Source organism: Pleurodeles waltl, chromosome 10, assembly GCF_031143425.1.
Source record: "Pleurodeles waltl isolate 20211129_DDA chromosome 10, aPleWal1.hap1.20221129, whole genome shotgun sequence".
NCBI classification, from domain to species: domain Eukaryota; kingdom Metazoa; phylum Chordata; class Amphibia; order Caudata; family Salamandridae; genus Pleurodeles; species Pleurodeles waltl.
Window position 1 is genome coordinate 811,346,637 of NC_090449.1, and position 20,581 is coordinate 811,367,217.

A 20,581-nucleotide genomic window follows, 5' to 3' on the forward strand; every position below is an offset into this window, starting at 1 on the left:
TTTCCTAGTACCTTAGGAAGCCTGCGGTGTGATGCCCTCTGTGCTGGGCTAGTTACCACCTATGCTTTAACAGTTCACGGCTCCACATAACTACCAATCACTGTTGCAAGAACTAAAGTGAAATCGCCGCTTTTGCCTAAACCACTTGCCTAGTGCTGCTGGTGTCAGTAGCTGCTTATACTGCATGACTGTTTTGGACTGCTCAATACAACACTCCTCAGAACGGAGTGCGAATCTAACCTGAATGAAGTTGGATAATGCTTTCTGTACCTTGGACCACACTACTCATTTGGAGAGTACTCCCCCAGCTCAGCACAATGGAGAAAACAGATGGTAGACAGTCTAAACTCACGTTTGATGACATCAAGAAAACACTTCCGTCCCAGGACCAAGGTTCAGAACAGAGCCCAGATTTACTAAACCTGTTTGTTGTCCTTGCATTCCGCAAGGTGACACAAGGCTGCGCACAGGATAAAGTAAGTTTTACAAAGGTACATATGGGGTGATTTCTGCCACCTTGCAAGTCTGTAAAGAAATGTAGTACAACGCAGAAGCTTGCAATGTGTTGCATTATATTTTGTAGTAGTAGGCATTCCACGGGTGAAGCATGGGCATTCCAGTACAAACACCCATGGAATTTATGGCAATTCCAGATTTACTGAAGTTAATAAACCTGGGATTGCACTAAAATGGTATGCCACCCCGATCATAGCATTACGAGGAGAAACATATTTATTTCTCCATGTTATTTCGTCTGTCAATGTGTGATGGATTTTACATCACACATTAAAAGAGGAAGTTGTCTCTTAGGATTGTTTTGCTAGAAGAATATGAGATCCTGTGAGAGGTATGCAACATGATTCAGTCCTGTGTCACAGTGTTGGAGCTGGATTACAGATAGGGAATTGCATAGAGCAGAAACCTTACAATGATTCCTCAGGTCTTGCCATATGTTAAAGTCTCTCACCAGAAAAATTGTGGAGAAGTGAAAGCTTGAGGAGTGAGGAAGCTGGCTAGTTGTTCTCCACACCAGGAGGAGAAAACAATATTAGGATGGGAAGCTTAAAAGGTTAAACTTGGGTAAGGGCTGCTATAGCAAAGGATTGTGTAGGAGCATAGGTAATGTGAAGAGAGATGCAAAAAAGAGGATTGATCTCCACCCCTTCCCACCAGGGCTACTGGTGTAAATCATGTTGTAGCCGTGAGGGCACAGCAGGAATGAAATCCAGAGCCGAGTAAAGATGGAGTCAAGTTTCATTGGCTATTATGAGGTCAATCTCCAGATCTACAATGAGGCCATTAAATTGAATAAAGCTTGTTTTGGTAGGAGAATTGTGTGAATGTATAACAAAACAAACATGACGATTTGGAACTCCATTCCATTCCAAATACGATAGGTCACAGCCCTTGTCTCCTTTCAGAAAGAACTGAAGACTCATATCTTTAAACAACACTACATCACCAGACATAATTCCTGATGTGGGCTTTGAGGATCAGCCTTCTTCTGTTGTCCCAGCTATCTTCCCTCCTCCTGTAGGGGTACAGGAAGTCTTTCAACTCCCTGAAGCCACCCTGCATTTATATATATATATATCTATATCTATATATATATATATATCTATATATATATATATATATATATATATATACTGTATATAGATATAGATATAGATATATATATATATATAAAACAATACAATTAACCAGCTTATCATGGTCTCAAAAAAATATCAGTTTGGAAATATACAGCTCATGTGTTGAAGTTCAGATATCGAAATTATTTGCAAGTGCGGTTAATTTAGAGTGGTTCACTATGGACGGGAAACTGATATTGTGTGACTTCACCTTCGGTAGTACAGTCACTTATGAAATGTTTTTAAATATAAGTGAATACCTTCTTTCATTGGCTGTCATTTTATAGCATTTAATCATGTATGTGAATACTATTTATTATGCTGAGATCATAGAGGGGATATGCTGTTACCAAACAATTTTGTAGTATGTTGCTCATGTTGCATGTTGCTCATGTTTAGGATAATTTATAAGTATAAATGATGACATGCAAATGGTGCTTCATAGATTGAAAAGGCTGTTGTGTATGTATATGTATATATATATACATATATATATATATGCATTACTCAATTCAATGTGGTTGAAAAGATTTTGAGAAGAGTAAAGTGACATACAGTAAAAGCATGGGTGTGAAGAATCTCTGTGCCAGCAAGGCTTGCCTAGGGAGGAGGGAGGTGCCCCTCCTTTGGTTCGAGAGTCACTGACGACTAAACTATTGAGAGAGAGAGAATACTATATTAACTCATTGATAAACAAATACTGCAAACACGATTCAAAATCCCCAAATAATTAAAAAACAATTTAGTTGAATAACAAAATATTGGAATTACAGTTTGGTTTAAAATAATAGAAAATATAGGATCAATTGAAAAAAAAAAATTTTGATTCACTAACAAAAACGAGAAAGCAGATTTCAAGAGAAAACAACTTTCTAAAAATGTATATCCCAGAGTAAATCCCATTAAGGGAACAATGGCCCTGTTGCACTATTGCCATTTGCAAACCAGGGATGTGAAGGTTTGCACATCGAGTGACTTATGAATGGCAACTAAATTTATATTTGACTTATGTCCTCATGTATTGATACTAAATTGCGCTTTTAAAGGGGGACAGAAAATTACCTGCCTCATGAATAGTAAATAGACAGGTTGCAGAAGGCCACCCCCTGTGATGAACTGCAAATGCAGGAATTGTGGCCTAGAAGGGACATTAGACCTCAGTCCCTTCACCCGGATTCCGAAACTGGAATTTTTTTTTTTAAAGAACTCTTTCTCATGAAAGGTACCTTTTCTGCTTTCTTATTTGGGAAGGTCCTCTGGACCTCTGCTTGCTCCGCTAAGGCCACTACCATGATTCCTAAAGTGGTATATGTCCCATGTTGAAGGCTTCTTCTGGTCACAAAGCATTGACACATTCCTCTCTGAATCACAAACAGGAGAGCATGTCCCTTTCATGTCCACTCCTATTTGCAGGTTGGATACTGTTGCAAAAGCTCTTCTAATACTCAGAAAAACCTTTCTCACTCATAAAGGGTCTTTTGTACATAGTAAAAAGGTATTTTGCAGTCCCAAACCCTGAGATTTTGCAAATAGCAGGCTTTGTGACCATAAAATACATTTTCATACCCGACCCATAGTTTTAAAATTAAAGAAGATACAAAGAGGTGTTGAGACAAAGAAGGATACAGGGTAGTGAAAAATGTAAAAGGAAGAATGAAGGGACACAACATGACCACCACAAAAATTAAGAATAAAAGAGAATCTTGTCAAAGGGAAAATAAATAAGCTATTTTTGAAATGCAAAGATGAGGTTGCCAAGTTGAACTAAGGTTTTGCTCCTTTGTAAAAAAAAGTTTCAGAGATGTCTGTACATGATGACGTAGGACCAGCTGTGTCTGTTCACAAGAACATAGAGTTGGAGAGCCATGGGAACCCACAGAACCAATGGAGAAAAATATTTAAGTAAGCACATTTAGAACATAATTGATATTCCAACAGTGAAATTCAATAAAGAATGTCTTTCTGAACCAGTAATGCATGAAACTTAAAGGAGAAACCTGACCAATATTGCCTCAATGTATCAAACACATGCATTCCACTCTAAGCAAGAAAGTTGGGTGTTGGAAATTGGGTTACTGGTTGAGGGGAGTGAAACCCTGCTCAGGCGGCAACCACAGTCTCTGTCAGGGTGAAATACAATCAACCCCAAAATTTACCTGTGCTTAACCCTTTAGTAGCTTGGCACAAAAGCAGTCAGGCAACGTATAAAGTATTTATGCAGCACTTCAAATGGTAATAAAGTGAAAACACAACATAAGAAAAATACCACACTAATCTATAGCAATAGAGTAAAACTGAATACATTATTTGAGCCAAAATGACAGAAATCAATTCAGTAGAAGTCGCAATGGAGTGCAGGCTGGGTACAGAGACCCGGTTAGGCCTGATGAACAAAACACCTTAAATCCTGGTTTGCAGGGCATCGTGAGTATCTGAGTCAATGTTGTGTCACACATCAGTGGTTGTAAGGAGCTGTGAAGCTGAGATGCGGAGTACTGCCTCGTCGTTGAGGCCGCTGTTGATGCGAGGCTTGCAATGCAAAGTCCTTCATTGAAGAGGCATCAAGCACAGGCAATTCTGAAGAAACTACTGTTCTGCGATGTGGAGACCTTCGTCCTCCTCAAGGATTCCGTCGATGAGGAGCTTGCAATACAAAGACCTGCATGGAGAATGTGTCATGCAGTGGCAGTTCTGAGGAGACTGTGGACTGTGATGAAAGGTTTGGGGTTGGGTATGTGTCACACTGTACCAAAGTGGCTGCAAAGAGATGCATGGCACTGAGTCTGTTTTGCTCACAGGACCACAGCTGCATTGGCAGAGCACCTTCATGCCAATTTCCAAGGATCCAGGACTGGGGTGGCACCACTTGGGAGGTAGCACTCACAGCAGACAAAGTCCGGGTGCTGAGCTTAAGGTGGTTGGAGCCTTTTTTGCCTTTGAGGCTTTGATCAAGAGGCCAGTCAACTAGCCCTTGAAACTAGCTCTTGAACCCAGGCAGTCCTGGGTTCAAGATGCAGGTCCAGTCCTTCACTCAGACAGGAGGGCAGCAGAGCATCTGAGTAGCAGTCCTTCCTGCACAGCACTACAGAAGTCATTCTGAGTCTTTCTCAGGTCCAGAGGAGTACTGATGAGTTTGGTCTAAGGATCAAATATTTATACCTGGTGTCCAAGTTGAAGTAGGAGAAGGTTCCGGAGGTTTCCACCCCCATAGGTGCTTGGAATTGTCTGCCTCACTGCCCTGGCCTTCGAGTGTGTGGAATCACAGTAGAATAGGCTCAAAGCCATTGTGAGGTTGCTCCTTTGTTTCACTGTCTGGGAGCAATATACAAAGACCAACTGCTAACTACACCTAGTCATGTGACCCAGGAAAGAGAATGCAGACACCAAATGGTTAGGACCCAAAAAAACTATTTTCTAAAACTGGCATTTTCAGAATAATGACCTAAAATTCGACTTTACCATTAAAGAGGGTTTTAAATTACAGTTCTTTAGACGCCAAACGTGAACTGTGGACCTGCTCCCAATTAAAAGCTATCACTTATTAAATGTAATAAATCAACCCAATGTTATCATATGGGAGAGGCAGAACTTGCAGTAGTGAAAAACAAATTCAAGAGTCTTTCACTACCAGGACTTATAAAAGTTGAAAGTACATGTCCAGCTTTTTAAATATACTGCACCCTGCCCAATGGTCAGTTTGAGGCATACACTAGGGGTGGCATATATGCATTAAAAAGAATGTTTAGACCTAGCAAAAGGTTAATGTGGCAAGGTCAATATCGCAGTTAAAAACTGCACACACAGGCTGCAATAGCAGGCCTAAGTCATGCTTATAAGGCTACTTAAGTGGGTGGCACAATCGGTGGTGCAGGATCACTATTAGCATTTAATTTAAAAGCCCTGGATAAATGCAGTGCCACTGTATTAGGGACTAACAAGTAAATTAGATGTGCCAATTGGGTGTAAGCCAGTTTCACCATGTTTAAAGGAGTAAGCACAAGCAATTTAGCCATGGCTAGCAGTGATAAAGTTGCAGAGTCCTGAAAGCCAACAAAATGGGTTCAGAAAACAGGAGAGTGAAGGCAAGAAATGTAAGGATGACCCTGCCAAAAGGATCAAGTCCAACACTGGGTATGAAGGTGGTGCTCTGTGAGACGACATGCTTCAATGTTAGGACTAATTATCAAAATATTTTACATGTATTTAGTCTGGACAAAGCTGCAATTGGTTCTGACTAATAGGTCAGTGATGCTTGCTAGAACCTGAAGTGTCAAGTAAAAAAGCTTTTCTCTGAGAAGAATTCGAGACTCCCTTCTGGATTCCACAGATCTGCTGCTGGAATAGCTCCTGATTGCACAAGGGGACATTGTCCCGGGTATTTGTCATTTCTGTGAATAAAAATTTGTCTTTGTTCTTTGCAGTTCTTTACTTCTCAAGAATATAAGTTTTCAAAAATGTGCAAAATATGATACAATCTGTAACACTATTTTTCTGCAATGTTGAAATAATCATTCTCACTGGGGAGCTTCTGTTGAGATTTTCCCCCAAAATATCTTATTTGCTGGCTATACAATAATCCGATGCACCTCCAGCTAACAAAACCAAGGAGGTTTTTAAAGAAAATATATGCAGCACCTAGAAGGTGCAAAGTTTGCTCCTCTGTATGGTTAAAGGTATGCAGCCCCACGACAAATGAAAACAAAATGCCCTCCCTGCCCAAAGACCGATTCTTGGCATCAAGTCAGGTGGGATCCACAGAGAAATGCCCAATATTTAGTTTAAGTGGGGAATCCTGTTGGATATGTGAGACCTTAGTCCTTTTGGTTTGGAAATTTTAAAATTAATTATATGAAGAATTGGTCTGGTGAGCATAAAGCAACTGCAGAATCTGAAAAACTCCTGGAAGCCCCTTGGCAAGAAAGCTCAACTGTAGCAGCTTTGTGGGTCTTCATGCCATTCCTAAGAAAAACAGCAAGTGCAGCCTATAACACAGAATGCTATAAAGGTACAATGAAGATGAGAAATAGTGGTTAGTAAGTCCCTACATGTATTATTAAGAGCATAAATTAGGTCATCATGTGACTGTTATGTATTTGTAAAAATGAGAAAGCAAGGACACTAATGGGGGGTACCTATTGGTTAAAGCAAGCCCCAAAAGTACACCATACTTAAAGATATTGATAAATGATAAAACTGCCATTACCGGAAGATTCCAGTAATCAAGTGGGTATCCAAGTAAACTGAAACTAGGGACCCTCCACTGTGCACTACTTTGGGATGCCCCATGTCAAATCAAAATGACAAGACAAGCATCACAAATGCAAAAACAGTCACAGGAATATACATTGTCATGGATCTTTACATATGGTCTGCGCTCCAATTGGACCTAGAGTTTGAAGATTCAAGGGGGACTGCTAATCAGTTCTTTGTACAAGCCATTCATATATTCTGGGAGAGTTTTCAGATCGTTGAGGGCCCTGGCAGCACCATCTGCAATTATTTGGCCACACTCAGCTATGTGCTTTGAATCTTACGCATTACTTATGAATGACCCGGAGGGGATGGGATAGTTATTACATAAATCCAGTAACTCAATGTTTGAAATTCATCAGGTGTGATAATTGCCTTCAATTGTGAGTTTTGGTATTAAAAATGGTTAACTAATGGTGAATTATGGCATCAAAACACTCATGTCCCAGTTTTTGGCAAGCTTTATCACCGTTATATTTTGGTAGTTTTCCCCTGCTGAAATATATCTAATCTAAAACCGTAACTCCCAACATCACTAAAGAAGAAAGAGAGACACTACACTCCCTGACCAAAGCACATGATATCATCATCAAAAAAGCTGACAAAGGGAAAGTCCTCATGAACAAGCTGGACTATTTGAATGAAATAGACCGACAACTTGCTGATGTTTCTGCATATCAAAAACTCCTACACAACCCTGTAAAAGAAGTCAATAACTGCAATAATCAGAAATTGAAATTCTGAAATGACAGATGTCTCATCACAGACATGTAATACCTTACATATACAACCCCGCGCCTACATCACCATGTATATACATACTTCCCAAAATACACAAAACAGGTGCCTTCCCACTGGGCAGACCTATAATTTCAGGGATAGGATCCCCGACAGAGAAACTTTCGGAGTACATTAATATTTTTTTGCAACGTTTTGTGAACAATCTACCCTCATACATTAAAAACACCAAAGATCTTCTGTGTAAGATCAGTGATTTTCAATGGACTGAGGGTCACTTTGTAGTGACCTTAGATGTTACATCATTATACACCAGCATTCTTAGAATAAAAGGTATGGTTGCCATACAACACTTTCTAGACACATGGGACGCTACAATCTTTGAACACTCCAATATGCTGACAGACTTCATTGAAACTGTCTTAGACAACAACATTTTTTTACATAACGGTACTTGGTATCGTCAGACACAAGGAGTAGCCATGGGGGCAACATTCTCACCTTCTTTTGCAAACCTATATATGGGTTACTTCCAAAAAATACATCTCTGGAAAAACTCCCTCCGGAACTGACGCAACACATCATATTAATTACATATATTAACTCTCACACACCCATTGCACAATATAATTGTGTACTCTACATCACTCTATGTATACATGTATGTATAACGTTTATGCTTATTCATTCTCTGTATGACATAGATCAGCTTTTTGTTGGCTTTTTGTGACTATATTTCTCACAAATCATAATTAACAACTATGTATTTAATGCTTTTGCAGAATTCAATCTATTCATTCTCTCTCATTTCATCCTTTCTTCTCGATACAAACATCACTTTCACTTTGTTCTATCTATTAGCTCGCTCAAAGATGGTGCCCGTTTTTCTCTCCGTTCACTTCACATCTGGCGAGTCCCTTTTTTATTTCTCAGATCTTATTTAAATGGCAGACTCATTTACGCACGTAATAAATATGATCTACGTTAGCCACATGGCATAAGATACTGACAACAAGGTGAGCATGCTGTCCGACATTATCGTAGACACGACGATATTCCTCGCCTTTTGTTCTGCTTATGTACTGTAATTGGTGCCATCAAGTTTTGCTTTCATAATACCATGCCGTTTTTTGTGAAGCCTTTCAAATTGCCCTTGATCGGTGTTATCATCCCATTTGCAATAACGAGGAATACTATCCTCTCCTACTCAATGTTCTAGTTTTTCTCCATGACTATGCAATGCTTGTTGGCCCACGCCTCCGTCGGACTAGTTTGCTGGCTACCGCCGCTGTTGCTCATTTTTACTAATAGCCTTTAGAGAGTGACATTCATATCGGCAAATGCTCCCATTTACAGTCGGGTATATGTGTCACTATGCACTTAGCCAACTCATCTTTACTCTTCTGTTTTTCTAGGAATTACATGTCCTTCTTTTTGTACCTCTTGCATGCTACGATCGACATTTTCTTTAGGTTTACACTTACCATCAAATAATATATCACAATTTCAGATATATATTTTACACACCATTTAGCTATAAAGCTGTTACGGTTTTTGATATCTAACTAATACCCCACTTTATTTATATATTTTTTTCAATGGCAAATTTTTCTATTTTTCTTTCTATTTGTTCATTTATTCTACTGCTCTCATAAGAGCAAACATATGTATAACGCTACTTTATATTAGTTTTCTTAGACATTTTTGTCCCAATATACTCATTAGTGGGGTTTCAGACATCATAATCCTACTTTTTTTTAGCTAGCATTTATTTAGGTAACTCCGTTGAGACCCATCAATCTGTTTTTTATACATACCCTCCTACCTACGACAATACTACACTTTTACACCACTACGCGTATCAAATCTCTCAACTCTTAGACCTCTCCTTTCCCATTTTAATTTTTCTTTAGGCTTATGATGGCCATGTTCTATAGATTTACTCTATAAAGGACAACCGGGAATCTGCTTTTGAAATTACAGCAACTATTTGCTACGTACCTACAGTACTCATCCTTGGAATGCAAACGGAAACTTACTTGATTACCCCATTTCTTGAATATTATCTTCCAAACGATATTTCCTTAGCCTTGAGAAAGTCAATGTGACGAAACATGTGTCGGCTGTTTTTGGATGTACCATTGTATAACAGGAATAAACCTCAATCAACCACAAAACAGTGTATTTGTACTTTGAATTTACTTCTCCACTTGGATGAACACTTTTTGAGTACATTGATGTGCCCTGGTTTATATTAACATTATGGGGGTCACTTCAACCTCAGTGGTCTTTTCACAAGACCGCTGAGGGACCGCCGTGCTGAAGACCGCCAATGCTGGCGGTTTTCCACTCAGCGAATTATGACTGCTGGCAGCCCTCCGTCCTTTTCCGGCCGGAGAGGCGCCAGCAGCCATACTGGCGGTCGGTGGGGAAGTGGAGGTTGCTCCACCTCCACCGCCCCATCAACAGAACACCGCCCACCGAATCACATTACGTGATTCAGCGTGGCGGTGTTCTGTTGACGGGGTGCTGGCGGCAGAGCAGCCCCCATGGATCCCCTCCCTTCCCAGAGGATCAACGGACCAGGTAAGTTGGTCGTCCATAAGGGGAGGGGGGTGAGGGGATATTGTGTGTTGTGTGCGTGCATGGGGGTGTGCGTGTGAGTATGAAGAGGGGGTGTGTGAGTGCGTGTATACATCCGGGGGTGTAGTGTGTTTGGAAATGTGTGCGTGTCTGCCAGTATGTATGTCTGTATGGGTGTATGCCTGAATGTGGGTGTGCGTGTATGACTGTGTGTTTGTCTTTTGGCACGTTTGTTTGTGTGTGTGCGGGTATGTGTGTTGGTGGTGTCTGCATGCGTCGGGAATGTGTCTGTGTAGTGATGTCGGGAGTAGGGGTGGGGAGGGGGGTCCTGCCATCTTTGGGGGGTGGCACGGGGTGGGGGTTGTCGGGGAAGGACTCGGGTGGGGGTTGGGGGTGGGGGTGCCCAAACCCATGAAATCCATGGCGGTCAGCCGGGTCATGATACCTCCGGCGGTCTTGTGACATCCGCCGGGCTGGAGACCCAAGTCACTAGCCCAGTGGTCGGTTCGGAGAAGTGGCGGATTACCGCCATGGTCATAATTCAATTTTTTTTACCGCCAGCCTGATGGTGGTAAGACCGCCACTTCTCCGCCAACCGCCAGGTTTGCAATGAGGGCCTTTTTCTAGATATAGCTTGGAAGATGGGGTCTTAGGAGTCAGTAAACTTAGCACAACTTCTACGATCCCTGCACAAACAGAGCTTTGCACAGAGGACAGATGTATCCAAAAACTTGGAACCAGGGCCTGAATGTTCAATAAATGAGACCAAAATGCATCTCACATTTTTCCTGAACTTTTTTCTTTACCAAAATACGTGTTGCACCTTTTTGTTTTTGTTGTTAGGCCCCTTGTACAGTAAGACATCGATAAGTGCGAGGTGAAATGGCTGCTGCATGTCAGTACTAGACACCAAATCGCTACTTTTATCTCATTTATAGACATGCTATTGAAAGATTTCCTGGAAGCTGTAAAATATATATGTATAGAAAAGTACCTTCCACAGAAAGTGCTTTGGAGATCCCTGCTAAGGAAATATTTTTCTTCCCTGCCAGAATTGAAAACTCCTTCTCTTTGCAGAGACATTAATCAGTCGTTTTTGGAGAGATATGGAATGAAGACAGCTACAGAAAACATTGCAAGATACTAAGATTATTAGTAAATGAAAAACAAGCCAACTTAACAAAGTATGGCCAATTAACTGTGGAGGCTGATATGAAAATATATTGTGAACTGCCCTGTGGCCAAACTGATTTCCATAAAGAGCAATTACGTGTGCCACATTTGAAATGGGTGTGTAAATGTGCCCAGGGAAGCACAGATATGTAAGTTAATACTTGAAGTTCATCCTGACAGCTGTTTGAACACTTCAAAACTGAAGTTACTTTCTTTACTCCTCTTCTTTTCTTGATTTTCATTGTTACTGGTAATATGGTTTCCGTCTTTCCTGTGTGCTTTAGCAAGGTGTATCGGCTTCATGCTGAAAGGCCAGTGCACCTCCAAAAACTGGTGACCGACCTTTTTCATTATGAAGGTTTAAAATGTCTGAATGGCATTGGAGAATATTGCAATTTTTAAGAGAAAATATGCAAATGTATAAGATGAGGACCAGTGATGAGCAAACCATCTGTGCTAAAAATAAAAAAGAAGTGTGTCAGCAGAGAGGTTTGATTCGCAGACCTTTTGTTAGACATGGTTTACAATAATAAAGATTGTTGTGGTCCCTTTCAGTTCAAAACACTACTCTGAAGTAATAATATTATTCTGTGATCTTTGCTTAAAGTAGATAAGTGACATCTGGTTTGTCTGCAATGTGTTTCTTTTGATACCACTGAATAATCCCATCGAAAAACTAATGACTGAAGTGTTTGCGTTTAAAATGACACACTGAATTAGTAAGACATAGTCATGACTCCAATGTCTCATTTAAGATGTAAGTTAATTATCTGTAAAAAATATGTTCTCTCTAGCTTTAACAGCAAGCCCAACGAATTTCACACCTACATAACTGCAAAAAAATTGATGTTGGTGTAATACATCTTTTAGGCCCGGAGCGTAGCAAATAGTTTGTAGTTTCCAGCACATAGTAGACGGAATAATTATAACATGGCGACTTTGAAGTGCAATCTACCAGAACGGGGGTCGCAATTATGTATTTAAATAATGTTTCAAAACGTGGGATATCACACATTACAATTAAATTACACTGAGAGCGGCGAGAGTTTCCGAAAGCCCGCTTGTTGAGCAACTTCTAATTTAAACTAATCTCTCTGAAAGCACAGGTTCAGTGAAAATATGGAAGGATACTTTAAAAAAGAAGGGGCCCCATACACACCTGTGGATGGAAATGTCCATTCAATGGTATATGCCCATATTTACCTGGAAATGGTAGTGTACTCATTTTGTCAGTAACGTAGTGCCGTGGGCTCTGTGCAACAAATAAAAATGTAGACCAGGCCTTAGGTTAGGTAGTAAAAGACAGCATTAGTTGGGGTTCTTTCACTCCTATGCACGCTGGTGACATTGCACCTGCTACGCTAATATTAACTATCCACATTAGCAAACAATAAATAGGCTAGTAATGGAGTAGGCTGCTACCGATGTTTACATGTGCCATTTTAGGCGGATCAATAGGAGCGGAATGGAGCTTTGGTTTGAACCTTCTATCTGATTTACACGACGTGAATTTACAGTGACAATTGTGTTCAGAATTTGGGGGCTGTCATTCACATCTTGAGGGGTGGCATCACATGCTGATGGCTTGAAACCAAGGCACTACCATGGCTATTCCACTGCGGTCAGCTGTGTGGCTACTCCCGTTGTCAGTGTTATGACACTCTTACTGATGGTGGAGGCAGAAAGTGAGAAACATTCTGTTGTAATACATTGTACTTGTTGTCATTAGGGTCCCGGGGAGGTGGGGGAGGAGGAACGAGGAGTTCCCCCCGGGTTTTTTTTGGGAAGGGTGGTACGGCCCGTGACGCAGTTGGGCGTTCCAGGTGCCACTTAGCCGTAGGTGGGGTCGGCATATAGCCGGACATTTTGCGCTCCAGGGCACCATTTTGTGAAAGGTGAGCTGGTGGCTGGAGCGTTAGGTGCCGGTGGGAGTTTTTCTTTCACGCGTGTGTGGCCTGTTTGATCGGTTCGTTGGCACTGCGTCAGAGCTAATTTTTCAGGCAAGCGTCGGAGTAAAAAAAAAAAAATATATATAATAATAATACAGTTAATACAGCGTTAGGGCTCGGATTTAATTGACAAACGTTCTTTGGGTGCCTTACTGTCGGAGTCATGGCAGATGCGAAGGTCAGTCAGGTGTTGGCGCTGCTGCAGCAGGCTGGCCACCGGGATCTTGTGCGGCCAGAGGTGTGTGGGCCCGTGCGCCCAGCGCCTTGGCGGGGGTGGCGGTCGTAGCGTGTTTACCGCCGCCCACCGAAAGAACTCGCGTCCAGATAAGGAGGTGAGGGAGGGCTCCAGGAGGGCTGGGGAGGAGGGGTGCGGCCTGGGCGGGTCGGGGAGCAGCCGGGACAGGGCTGCCGAGAGTATGTGTGAAGGGGAAGCCCCGGAGGGCAGGGCCTTCGCACAGCCAGATGCCTGAGCAAGACAGGGGCCCCGCGTAATAACGGCCGGCTGGCGCGCGCTAGCCAGGGGGGAAAGGGGAGAGCCCGGAGCGGTGGGGCTGGGAGGGGTCCACTTCTCAGGAACCGCACCGCGAGGCACCATCAGGGACGGTTTTTGGGAGGGGATCAGAGGAGGTGTCAGGAAAGAAGGGGGGGAGGGAGGGGTTCCTTGTGAGGGGGAACTGGCAGAGATGGCTGGGGTGTGGCTGTCGCGGGAGGAGGGAGGGTTGGAAGCAGGGGGAATTCAGGTCCAGCAGCGGGACCTAAGGGTGCCCATTTGACAAAAATGGCCCACCATGTTTCAGTGGAGCGGCAGCGAGGATGAACTGGATCAGGAGCATGGGGTGGGAGGGTGGTTGAGGGAGGAGGAGCCTGAAGGGAGTTGGTCCCTTAAGGTTCCTACACGCGTGTATGGGGCCCAGTCAGGGAGGGTGGGGGAGGGGTTGGCAGGGATTGTAGATGCAGTTGAGGTTGGTGGCCAGGAGGGCGGGTCATCGGACGGCATTATGGTAGAGGTCAGTTCAAACTCCGGCACACCGGACCTGTGTTGGCAGGAACAACTGGACTTTGAGGAGGAGGCACCAGGTGAGCAGGGTGCGACTCGGCCACCATGGCAGGAAGAGAAGGCGGGGCCCAGGGCAGCCGACTGGATATCGTCAGCAGGACGGCGATCAGGACGGCACGAGGCTGCGGACGCTCGTGCTGGGTGGTGTGGCGGTAAGGGTTTTGCGCCCGTCAGTGCCGCCGCCCGGGGGGAGCAGCGTCCGGGCTCATCAAGTATACACAGGGCACGGAGGGCTTTTTCTGCTGGGTGTGAGAGATGTGGTGGTCATGGACGGGACGGTGAACAGGAGATGGCTGAGTGGAGAGTGGGGGGGTCGGACGAGAGCAGTATTGAGGAAGGGGAACTTGTACAGGGTAGGAGTGAATTGGATTGGTGGGACCGCGGGCAGGGTAGGAGGGACGCTAATGCTGTTATTAAGTTGTTTCAGAGTGAGAAGCGGCAGCAGGTGTGGGCGGCGGGCCGCAGGAGAGATGGACCTGGTTTTGAGCAGCATACGGCTCAGGAGCGGCCCGTTACCATCTCCAGGTAAGGAGTCAGTGGGCTCACTGGTGTCAGTGGCGACTGAGGCAAGAGAGGATTCGGTGAGCTTGGTCAAGGGAGTGTATGTGCAGGATACAGGTGTGGCCACTGATCTCGGGGATGTAAAAATAGTAGCAGGTGATGGTTGCAAGTTGGACGGAGAGGCGAGCGGGACGGCGACGGGTGACCAGCAGGGGACGCAGACGTCGGTTGACTGTAAAGTGGAAAAGGAAGGGGAGCCGGCTTCTAAGCGGGTTAAGTTGCCTTATATGGGCACCGCAAAGCCGTTGGGGGCTCATTTGATGCAAATGACAAAGGACAAAATTTGGAAGGGGGAGTACGTTGACATCTTAAAGTTATTGCATCAGGAAGTGCGGGCGAAAGAGGGCCCCAAACAGGAGGAATGGGAGCTATCTAAGAGACCAAAAGTGCTGGTTAACATTGAAAACTGGGCAGCGGCGTTTTTGATTTTCGCAAGCGTATACTGCGAGCGATTCCCGTAGCGGGCGGTAGCGTTGTTTAAGTACATGGACATCATTCGTAAGGCTCACCTTAACTATGGGGGGTATGCTTGGAGACAATATGATGAGGAGTTTCGAGCCCGCATGGCTGCGGACCCCGAGGTGAAATGGGGTGAGATAGATTCTGACCTATGGCAGCACACCATGGGCCCGGCGAAGTTCGGGAAGACGGTTTTCACGGCCAGCGGTCTTCCCATCACCTATCAGCCCTTTTGAGAGCACCCCACCCAAGGGGTGGGGTCGGGGAGCTCCAGCCCAGCTAACTCCAGCCCTGCGGGGTCGGGACGTTCCGGCGCATGCGGAGACTACAACAAGGGCATTTGTACCCAGGAATATTGTAAATTCCGGCACGAATGCTCCAAGTGCGCTGGCCGTCACCCCCTCACACATTGTACAGGAACGCAGAGTGCCACCACTGCAGGTGAGGCCCAGGGCTAGTTTGGCGACGGGGGACAGTCAACGGGTTTTGGGGGTAGGGATGGCCAGAGACCTAGACAAGGCGTTGCGGGAAAAGGCTCGTACTCCGGTTAAGGTGGACAGATTAGCGGTTTGGTTAGCGGACTATGACAAACAGACCGACGCTGACTTGCTCATATGGGGTTTTCGATGCAGCTTTCATTTGGGGTACGAGGGTCCGCGGGTGCGGCGCTGGGCAGACAATCTTCGATCTGTGTATGATAAGGAGGAGGTGGTGCATCAGAAGTTGGAGAAGGAGGTGACTGAGGATCGCATGGCTGGCCCTTTTCCGGATTGGCCGATGCCCAACCTTATAGTGTCACCTATCGGTGTCGTGCCCAAAAAGGAGCATGGGCAGTTCAGGTTGATTCATCACCTGTCGTGGCCGGAGGGATCGTCGGTCAATGACTTCATTCCAGATGACATAGCCAGAGTGTCATACGCGTCAGTGGATGTGGCCATCGAAATGGTGGAGCAGTTGGGTGATGGAGCACTGATGGCTAAGACTGATATCGTCAGCGTTTCGGCTGCTGCCGGTGCATCCGAATGACTTTGAGTTGCTGGGGATCCAGTTTCAAGGGTCCTGGTATGTGGACAAGGCGCTCCCCATGGGTTGTTTCAGCTCTTGTGCGTTGTTTGAGTGCTTCAGTACGGCCTTGCAGTGGATATTCTTGCGGATAACAGGTCACCGGCAGGTGACGCATTATTTGGATGACTTTTTCTTTGTGGCTCCGGCGGGCAGCCCGCTTTGTGATGCGATGCTGAGACAGTTTGTGGAAATCATGGGAGACCTTGGTGTGCCTTTGTTCCTGACAAGACAGTGGGGCCATGTACGGCGCTGTCTTTTTTGGGTATTGAACTGGATACGGTAACGGGTACTGCCCGCTTACCTGTGGATAAGAAACTTGACATGCTTCAAAGAATTTACGACATGTTGCGAAGAAGTAAGGTCACGGTGCGTGACATTCTGGTACTGTTGGGACACTTGAATTTTGCCTGCTGAGTAGTGAGGGCGGGGAGGACTTTTTGTAGGAGATTGGCTTTGGCATTGGCAGGCCAGTCGCTGCCGCATCATCATGTGCGTTTGAAGGTTGGTGCGCGTGAGGACCTGCGAATGTGGGCCACATTTTTGGATTCCTTCAATGGAATTCCTTTGAAGGCATGGCAGGATTGCGAGTGGGATGTGCAAATCTTTTCGGATGCGGCGGGGCAACAGGGTTTGGTATCTATTGGCAGGGGCGATGGTGTGCGGAGGAGTGGCCTGTTGATTGGAAGAATGGGGGATGAAGCATTGCTTTTCTGGAGCTTTTTCCGCTGGTGGCGGCGGTGTGCATGTGGTGTCAGGAACTACAGCACACTTGTGTACTTTTTCGGGTGGACAACATGGCTGTAGTGCTCTTGGTGAATAGGCAGTCGGCACGGGACGGCCAGGTTCTACAGCTTCTTCGGGTTTCTGTGCTGCAATGCTTGAGGAATTATATCTTTTTTAGAGCAAGGCATGTGCCGAGAGTCAACAATGATATCGCTGATGCTTTGTCTCGTTCTCAGTGGGATCGATTCTATGGATTGGTCACGGGTGTGGACCTGCGCAGAACGAGCATGTCAGGGAGCTATGGAGAATAGGTACCAGAGGATGCTACGGCTGGTATTGAATTCTTTGGCTCCATCCCTCAGACGGGCCTATGCAAAAGCTTGGGAGGAGTTTGTAGGCTCTGGGGCACGGAGAAGAGTAAGACAGCAGGACATGGTGGAGGATGTGATACAATTCATTATGGTTTTGATCGAGAGCGGTCAGTCCAGGGTAACCATAGCAGGGAAGTTAGCGGCACTGGGATTCATGGGTAAGCTTCTTTGGGGCTATCCTCTATCTGCGGGGGAGTTGGGCCACAGGATTCTGGAAGGGTGGGTGAGAGAAATGGAGAGCAAGGGTCGCATTAGGCGGCCGCTGTCCTTGAGTTTATTGAAAAGGCTGTTGGCGGTTTTGGGAGAGATTTGCTTTGATGCAAGGGAAGCGCTACTTTTTCGGACGCTAATGTCATGGTTGTTTTTTGGGGCGCTTTGGGTGTCCGAATTGTTGTGGTTGGCAGGCGTCTGGGCATTCAATGGCACGAGGTGCACGCTACCGCCGAGGGAGTGGCTCTCCTAATCCGGAGATCCAAGACGGATCAAAAGGGTGTCGGTGCTCTGGTTTTTCTTCGTCTGTACCCTGATCGGTCCATTTGCCCAGGGGTTTTGGAGGGACAGCTGCGGAGAGGGACAGGGACTGTTGAGGGTGTGATTTTTCGGCACGTGGATGGGAAAGGGGTGACAGTGTCTCAGTTGTTAGCAATTATGAGCAAGGGGTTAGAGTGGTTAGGACTGGATGGCATGCAATTTGGTATGCATTCTTTTCGGATTGCAGTTGCGACAGAGGCAGGAAGCAAAGGGTGGGGCAGGGAAGAACTGATGGCATTGGGGAGGTGGCGGTCAGATTGCTTTCAGCGGTACGTGAGAGAGGGGGTGTATTGGGCATTATTTTTGAGGTATTTTTTGTTTGTGTGTCTTCATTTTCTTTTTCTTTTTTAGGTGTGGTGCTAGGTCCGGAGGTGGGGTACTTTTCCATTTGGTTGATTGGACACTCCTTTGTGAAATGGGCCCAGCACCAGACTCGGAGGCCTGTTATTGGGGAGAATTTAGGCTTTGACCCAGCCCGGTACCAGGCCCGCTGGTTTGGAAAAGGGGGGATGCGATGGGGTGAGCTCCTGCCTCGTCTGCAAAGTGCGGCAGGGAAGGGACCGTGCCCCGATTTGTTGTGTATCCATTTGGGGGAGAATTATTTAGTGGCCACGACTGGGCTTAACCTCATGAAGGCAATGAAGAGGTATTTGCAGGTCCTGGCGACTCAGTGGAAGGGTTGTCATGTAGTGTTTACAGCTTTTGTCCTGCATCGGGTTTGGAGGGGGGCCAGGAGCCGGGGGCTGTAGAGAGGGCGAGTCACAAGCTGAACAAGGAGATGAGGACTTTTTGTAGTGAAAAGGGGTTGTCATTCTTAGAGCATGTGGATTTGCGCTTTGAAGATGCGGAATTTTTTAAGGACGACGTTGTGCATCTGTCATTTATGCGGATGGAGCTCTATCTCCTGCAGTTGAGAGAACACCTTAAAGCGTTGTTGAAGGAAGCATGGGGGGGCAGAAAAAGACAGGGTATTTTTCTGGTGGCGGTGGGAGCTCCAGGGCAGGTAATAAAACCTTGTGTGGAGGACGGCGAAAGCAGGGCAATTCAGGTATTATAAGTGGGAAGGAGCATTAGTTGGAGATGGACAGGCAGGGAACTGCACATTAGCAAACAGGTTCAAAAGAAGCGGGTAGGACGGGTAAAAATTAGGTAGCTGAGGGGGGTAAAGGGAAGGCAGGACGAGAGTTGGGAGGGTGGGCTAGGGGAGGGGGAAGGAGGTTGGATAGAATTTTCCCATGTCTAGTGTGGCTTTAGTTTTGTGAGGCAAAAGCCAAGGTGGGTTGATTTAGGTGCACCTGTTCCAATAAAGCGGCCTTTTACACACAGCAAAACAAGTCGTGGTGTTGTTTCACTCCTTCCCAAAGTACCTGTTGTCCTGGAGCCAGATTCGACTGCGTAGCAGTTGGAAGAGCTGGCTGAGGCAGAGGTCACGTCTGATCTTGTAGCTGATTAAAAGACGTATATCTACTAAGCCTGTGTCAACATCCGTTCTTCACAACATAAATTTGGCTATGAGCATGAAGCTAGCTCTGACATTTGTGAGTTGTGACCAGCATGACCTCCATTACATTTTGCAGTGTGATGAGAGGATGAAGAACAAAGCCTTCATCTTTGCTCTCAAATAAGTAAAGAGATGACCAGAGAAACGGACACCTTTCACCGCAAGATAAGTCATTTTTCTGATAAGCGGTGTTGTTCTCCGTACTGGCCATCCTTGTGGACTCATAGAACCTGGTGATGTGGGCACTTATGGACTTATTTTTGACTGTCCAGCCTTTGTAGACATATTATTTTTTCTCAGCCGAGCGCTTCATATTTGCATAGAGAGATGTGTTGGTGTACGTTTTGTGGTGAGCGACTGACTCTTTGTTTACTCAGGAAGTGTGAGCGCATATTGGTGTTTAAGCCTCACGCTTCACCTATCTTTCAGACCAAGCATATATCATCAACCCACGTGCAAGCCGCTGGATCGCGTGCTCACTCAATCGTTTCCAAGGAGATATAAGATATATAATACTGTGGAGTCACGCGCTTTAGAAGGATTTTTTTTTTTGGTAAAATACCCGATGGAGTCGCTTGCTTATGGAGTGACTGTGTATTATAATAAAATAAACGGAGAGGCAGATGGGGGAGCAACGTACTAAGCTCGATCAACTACTTCGACAGCAGAACAATGTGGGAATTGTTTTGCGATACTTAGTGCTCATGGTCATTACTTTTGGACCAGTGTCATATTTGTTTTTTGTCTACAACTGATGTTTTTCTCTTGGTCACCATGGCAAAGTGAAGGAAAGGCCTTAAAGCAGGGTGGAGCTTCATATTTTTTTTTTTCTTCTACAACGCATGTTTTTTCTCTTTGTCACCGTGGCAAAGTAAAGGAAAGGCCTTATAGCAGTGTGGCTGTATGAGAACATTTTATGTACAGTCATTGTGTATGATCCTAGTTACACTTTAACAGTTGTATAAAATTGATATGCATTCCTCTAT